Genomic DNA, 7,856 nt, shown 5'->3' on the forward strand with positions numbered 1-7,856 from the left:
GGGAAAAAGCAGGCCACAATACCCAAAATGCCATCTCCAAGGGCAGCTTTGAGATAAGGAAGTGAGGTCACTTGGATCAGAAGGGATTCTAAGAAGCAATAGTAAAGGAGTTCCTGAGAGCTGGAGGAAGGGGTTTCAGGCAGTAACAGCTCCAGAGGCTGTGTCCAGGAATTCTGTGGCCTGCACTCAGCCCTCAGAGGCCCCAGGCTGACAGGTTTGCACAACCTGCTACAAAATTCCAGGGCCTGAAGAGAAATGGTGCTGGTTTCCAAGAGACTCTGGAGGGTGGGAGGACAGATGAGAGCTCCCTGCAATAGACACGGGCTGAATGAGGACTGTGGAGTTGGAACCGTGTTCTCCCCAGGCTGTGCTGCAGTGAGGGCCCAGCTCAGGGGAGAAGGACCTCACCTTGTCACATATCCTCAGGTTTTGTCCCAGGCCAAAAGTGCCCCCCACAGGATTCTCTGAAGAGAGCAGAGTGTTAACGTGGGAGCTGACACATGGTTTCTCACAAGGCAAGAGAAGAGCAAGCAGGAGGACTGGGCCTGGCTGGGAGAAGGGTCTGGCTGGGGCTCTGGGCAGGCAGATGGGAAGAGTGGGGAGAAGGATGTTCACCTGGCATAATAAACGGGGCTCGGCCACAGAGTCCTGGGGAGCAGCAGAGCGAGGGCTGGGGTAGCAGCATTCTCGGTGTGCTCCTGCTTCACAGGCCCTCCCTTCTGTGTGGGAAGAGGAAATGACGTAAAGTTGTGTGTTCCCAGAGAACCACATGGGGTCCCCTTACCTAAGCAGCCAGGCCAAGGCCTCGTGGCACTGAGGTGGTGCTGACAACAGGCGTCACCTCCCAAGGTCCTTTGGAGCCTGCATGGCTGCTCCATGTCGCAGGTGTGCTGAGGAACAGGGCCTGGTCCCCTTGGCTTCATGTGACTCTGTCGTAGACCCAGGCAATGCTTCCATCTTCCCTTCCAGCCAGGGCACTGGGTTTACCCTGGAGGCCAGGTTAAAACACCCAGGCATGGCCTCTTCCACGTCCCCCTCCAGTGCTGATGTCCTTCCCTTCCCTTGCTTCTTGCCAGAAGGCTGAGGCAGGAAGTAAGGTGCCAACCGAGGAACTGGATCAAAAGCCCTCAGCTTGTCCTCCAGCACCTCTAACAGCCAGTCCCTTCTCCTCTTCTGGTTTCCAAGGAAAGAACGTGGGATCTGCGCAGCAGTCTTGAATTATGGGAGTTTATTTTTTTTGCATTATTGAATTATTTTTCAGTTAAAGTATTGCTAAAGTCCATTTTATTTCAAAGAGAAAAAAATTTCAAAACACATAAATTGGGGCAACAATGGCACACACATTGCACATTGTCATCCAATTAGGGGCTTAAAAAAAGGCTCTTTATGAGAGACAACTCCAGTGACTCCCTTTAAATGCAGAACATTTACTGTGACTTTGAGTCACATTTCCTTATACTTTTATACATTGGAGACTCATTTCCTTATACTGATATGTAAAAAGCTGGCTAGAATATTTCCTTTTCTCTTTAATTGGCTCTAAGCATTGCAAATAAGGCTAGCCAAGATGCTAATATGTAATCTCTAGAGCCAACAGACAGTCCTGTTTCCTCACATAGTGTTCTCTGTACAATATAGATATGTACAGCATAGGAGCGTGCCACATGTTAGCGCAAATAGCTCTCAGAATATCAACTGGGTATAGGCTTCAAGATAAGAGACTGTGACTCCTCAGGGCACAAGAGTTTGCATATCAGAAACCAAAGCAATAGCCCCTCCAAGCAATTTCAATGCTACCTTAATTGGATTATGTAAATTGAGCCTTCTACATATCTATCTATTCAATTTACAGAGATGCCATTCTTGCAGGTGGCCAACCAGCTCAAGTTAGTCACATATGTCCTGCTATTCTTACTGTCACTCATCCCTGAGCCACCCCTCTTCTTCACAAGACAATAAATTCTGGGAGAGGCCTAGGTTTGAGGCCTTTGTCAGCATGTCCTCACGAGGATTGGACTTAGGATCCTTTGGCTGACCTTAACATGGAACATGTCTTGGAGTCTTTACTCTTGCTGTGGGTTGCATTGGAGGTGGTAGATTGGAATTAACTTGCTGGGATTCCAATAAGTCTCAATGGGATTATAAATATAACTTCTTGGATTATGAGAAAAACTAGAAAGAACATTACAATATTTGGATGACTGAACTCGATATTTGGGTTTACAATAGCTATAACTACTGCATTGATATCGGAGTATAAGAATGGACTTAGGCTGATTATGAAAGGAAAAAAATCTACAGTAAAGAGTTTTTAAAAAGTGTTACCATCTTTTTAAAAGGTTTCTTTTTTTCCCACAGCCCCTCCAACATTTGTTGTTGTTTAATTTCTTGATGATGGCCACTCTTTCTGGAGTGAGGTAGAATCTCAGTGTTTTAATTTGCATCTCTTGAATGACCGGTGATGTTGTATATTTTAAAATTTATTTATTTTCTGTTTGCATTTCTTCATGTGAGAAGGGTGTGAACCCATTTTGGGGGGGGGTTAAATATCGGAAGACTGATGTTTTTGAATTCTTTGTATGCTTTTGATAGTAATCCTTTGCCTGAGGAACTGCTGGCCAATATTTTCTCCCACATTGTGGGTTGTCTCTTCACTCTGTTGGTGGTTTCTCTTGCTGTGCAAAAGCTTTTTAGTAAGATGAGATCCCATTTGTTGATTCTTCGTGACAGTTGTTGGGCAGTTGGGGTTTTGTTCATGAAGTCTTTGCATACACCAATGTCTTTAAGAGTTTTTCCTACTCTATCTTAACAGCAGATTTAATGTTTCTGTTTTCATATTTAGTTTGATCCATTTGGACTTTAGTGCATGGTGATAGACTTAGGTCTGTGTTGACTTTGTCTACATTACTGAGTTAGCTTTTTAAATCTACCAGTTTTTTAGTCAAGGTTTTGGGGTCTTCTAAGTAGAGTACCATGTCATTTGCAAATAATGACAGTTTAACTTCTTCCTTTCCTGTCTTTATTCCTTTTAATTTTTTCTCTTGTCTAATTGATCCAGCTAAAGTTTCTGGGGCTATATTGAATAAGGTGGAGACAGTGGACATTTTTGTTTTGTTCCTTATTTTGTAGTTTTTAGTTTTTGTCCATTTAGTATGAATTTGGCTAGTGATTTGTGGTAGATGGCTTTTATCAGTCTGAGACGAAGACCATCTATTACAATTTTCTGTAGAGTTCTTATGATGAATGAATGCTGGACTTCGTTAAAAGCTTTTTCTGCATCTATTGAGATGATCTTAGGATTCTTGTCTTTGGCTCTGTTATGGCACATTACATTTGTTGATTTACATATGTTGAACCATCCTTGCATCCCTGGGTATCCCACTTGATCATGGCATAGAATCTTGATGATTTTGTGCATTCTGCTTGCCTGGTTCTTATTGAGAATTTTTGCATCTATGTTTATTAGGGAAATGGGCCTGTAAGTGTCTTTTGTAGTTGGATTCTTCTCCAGTTTTCATCAGAGTAATGTTTGATTCCAGGAATGAATTGGAGAGTATTGCTTCCATCTCAATTTTATTAAAGAGTTTGAGAAGTAGTGGTGTTAGATCTTTTCTGAATTTCTTGTAGAATTCAGCAGGGAATCATCAGGGCCTGGGTTTTGCTTCTGTTAATAGATTTTTAATTCCATCTTAGATTTGATGTTTGATATTGGATTATTTAGAATTTTATATATTTTGAACATTAGCACAGAGAATGTGGCTTCCAGGATGAGTTCAAAAGACTTTGTGTCTTCCCTTTGTTCCTTCTCTCTGCCTAGCCTCTGTAGGCCTGCATATAGAGCAGCTGGGCCTGCCTATAACAAAGCAGGGAGCCTGCAGCTCTCCAGCCCCAGTGGAACCAGGTATGACTTACACACTCAACAACCTCAGGAAAGACTGAGTCAGAACCACCAAGTCACAGAGCCAGTTCTGCACCTCAGGTAAGATGAATGATATCACAAGGAGTGAAAAGTGACAAAAGGGGATTGGAGGAGAATAAGGAGCAATTCATGGTATGTACTGAAACCCTTCCCTAAGAGGATTGTAAACTCCAAGAACTGCAAACAATTACTAGTAAAATTGAGTATTAAAAATTTACAAAAAGAAGTTAGAGGAAAATCTATGCTGGGTGAGTGGCAATAATGCACATGTTAAAGCAGATCTCAACCATATAGTGAGGCTGGGAAGTGTCCTAGCCAATGGGGAGTGAGAAATCAGCTCATTTGCATGGCTGCCAAGCAACACTTGTGATGTCACTGGCATGAGGTCCCTCTCCTGATTAGGGTCTTGGCAACACTGACAGTTGGTCTCAGATGCCAAGGGACTGTTTAGGTGAGCATATCTCTGCTTCTGCTTCTGCTTTATATCCACAAAGGTGAATAAGTCAAACCAAATCTGGCTCTTGATATATCTTAGCCAGCTAACATACTTTTAATGGTGATTTCCAGTCTAGCGGTTACTGATGATGAGAGTTGCTGGCTCCCATTTAAACACTGAGTCTTACACTCTGGGTTTTGAGGCTTCAACATCCATCCTGTAAGGTTTTATACATATTATGGTGTTTCATGTTGTTTAAATATTTAAAAATTTTTTTGTTGTGGGAGCTACTGAGGATTAATCCCAGAGGCACTCTTTCCCTGAGCTATGCAGCCAGCGCTTCTTCTGTTTGACAAAGAGGTGGGGTCTCCCAATGTGCTTCCCAGGCTGGTCAAGAACTTGCCACTCTCCTGCCTGTGCCGCTGGAGTAGCTCAGAGAACACGTGTGGGACACCATCCACAGCTTGAGATATTTTTACATAAGGTGGAAAAACCATAAGGTAAAATATTTTGCTAAATCTTTGGCAAGGTTTAGTAAGGTGAAAAGCCTCAAAGGAGGTAGAGGTAGGAGTTCAGGGGTTCAGGAGGTAGGGGTTCAGGTTAAGTCTGGGCTTCACAGTGAGTTCTGGGCATTCTGGACTGTGTATTGAGCCCGTGTCTCCTAAAACATATTTTATATTTATAAATAAACTAGAAATTTAGGCCTTCTACCTTGTAACCACCATTTTACATGGAATGTTACAGAGTACTTCGGCTGGACATATGCAGATCCATATTTGAAGCTGTCTGGCCTGTAAGTTAGTGCTTCTTACTGTCCAGCGGGTATGAATGTATGATGTGTAATGTAGGCCTGGACCACGGCCAGTTCCCATTTGGTATCTTTTGTAAAGTTCCCTTGTTTTACATTATGGAGCAGCATCCTACTGAATTTTCTTTCTTTTGTTTTTTCTTTGTTTTATGGGTCTGGGTCTCACTCTGTAAAAGCTGGCCTTGGATTCACTGTATAGTCTAGGCTGGCCTTAAACTCATGACTCTTCTCCTGCCTCTGCCTCCTGACTGCTGGAATTACACGATATCCTGTTTAAAATTCCTTTCAAAATTTTCCTTTAGCATTTCCATAGTATGTTTATGTTCATATCTCATAATCAACAAATCTTTACACCCTAATGATGAATTTCAATTCTGAAAGTGTTCAAATACCGTGTATAAGAGCAGATGATCAATGATGTCATTTTAATGCAACCCTTAAAATTCAATTTTATTATAAAAAACACATAGATATATCTTTTGTGAGGACATTCCTCCAATCCCTCTGTGACATGTCAATCCCTAAGACACCTTTCCTTTCCTCTGCACTGAAGGCAGCTTCATCTATATTAGTCTAGAACCTGTTGTATTAATTTCCATCCATGTATTCATCTTTCATCCATTGAAATGGGCACAGACCACAATAAAGCAGGAATTTTGATGATTTTGTTTTTGTAATCAAAAATTACTACAGACATTTCATTTTACCTTTAGTTTGTGGTCCACTTGAAAATATTTTTTTTTTGGAACATTGTCTGATAATATAACAGAATTCTGCAAACCTGGTATTCCATAGTCAGATTAGCATCTCATTTCCCACTGAATGAGATCAGGTCTCTTTTTTATTGTAAAAAACCCAAAAAGTACCATTGGTACTCAGTGTATGTGCACAGAGAATACTGGTAAGCATACTGTGAGTTTAAAGATATTATTGAACCTGCGTCTAAGTCCTTAGTTTGTAAAGGAGGTGTTGATTTCAGGTAACAAACTGGAGGGACACCGAAGGACCTCACACTCTCATGAACTGGTGTAGAATGACGCAAATTTCTTTGCTGAGTGTTTTGTGTTGGCACCTGGGAGATTTCACTGTAGCTGACCTGCACTGTTGTCTTTACACACAGGAGTATCCTGTCTAGACACTAAGGAATATTTCTCCCTTGAAGGCAATCTCCTACTGATAACTTCTGATTTCTTAATTACTGAGTTGAGTTAGTTCCACATTCACCAACATCTCCCCAAAGCATGCAGGGGCTCCTGCCAACAGGATCTATACTCTGCTCCTTTGACATTTTTCAGGGCCGAGCCTATTTTCCTAGGAAATCCTGTATCTTATTGGATTTTATTATGTACGATAGTATAAGCAAAAACGTTTTAAAGACAAGGAGATTATACAGAAATCATTGTTCATTTTCTGTTAGTCGATTCTAAATACTCTGTAATGCTGTCATTCTCTTGAATGGTTTTACATTGTTTTGATATACTTAATGCTACAGTATACGAAGTTGTACTCAAGGATTTCAAAGAAAGAGACAATATGGTAACTACTTTTAGGTTAGGATTATCTGGTGGTGAAACACTATTCTGCTTAAATGGTTATGTTTTGATCTGCGCTGTTTCATTGTTATGCCCTCTTTTATCTCAATCTCCACTCCATTATTTACTTTTTTATCTTTATCCTTTTAATTAAAGGAAAAAAATAGCAGGATATATTATAGTAACCCACTTTGACTTTTCATTACCTTGATTTAAAGCCCTGTATTACTCTCACCATCTGGTTTTTAACTGATGTTCCCCTATTCTGTTTTGCTGGATAGTATCAGGTTCGAAAGTTTAGGCATCAACTGTGAAGATAATGAGATTCATTATGACACCCATTCTTGTTGACTTTTATCTACTTTTGAAGACCTACAATGTCTCCAGTGTTTTGGTTTTGTCGGTTTTATTCTTTACTGTTTTGTTCAATTGTATTATAACTAATGATATAGGCAATTCTATTAGAGATAGCGGGAGGCATTATGGTAACCATTGTTGATCACCTTGTATTATGTTTTTACATTATCTATTATGTCCACCCTTTTGACTTGACTGATTCTGTTCTGTTATGTCACATTTGGTTTTACTCTCTTCCAAAAAAGTAATAAGAACCGTGGGAGCAATGAAACCCAAAATGTGTAATAGTCATGGTACAAAAGAGAGGAAAAGAAAGTGCTCCAAACTATATAACTGCATGTATATTTAAGTGTATAAGATAGAAAATGATATCACAGAGTTCTATTGGATCAATGAACAGAACTGTTTTCAGTATCATTGATGGAATGTCCACTTTACAAGCTTTAATTTAGTGACTTGAACAATTATTTCTAAGATGAAAATATGTAATCCATTAACTAAAGATTTCCTACTGTTCATTTTTTTTCTGTAAATCTGTATAACTTGTACCCTTTCCCTGCTTTTTTTTCTTTTCTCCTTAAATAAAATTAAAAAAAGAAGATATAAAAAAAAAGAATTGAAAAACATCAAGACCCCAAATTCAAAGACCTTCTTGAAAAACGAACATCTGAGATAATCACACATTTCACAGATGAAGATCTACAAATGGCAAGTAAATGCATGAACAAGTGTTCATCATCACTGGTCATTCCAGAAATGCAATTCAAAACAGCACTAAGATTACATCTCACTCGAGAAAGAATG

This window comes from Cavia porcellus, unplaced genomic scaffold (assembly GCF_034190915.1).
Source record: "Cavia porcellus strain 051 isolate PalLab524CR breed Dunkin Hartley unplaced genomic scaffold, mCavPor4.1 scaffold_23, whole genome shotgun sequence".
Taxonomy (NCBI): domain Eukaryota; kingdom Metazoa; phylum Chordata; class Mammalia; order Rodentia; family Caviidae; genus Cavia; species Cavia porcellus.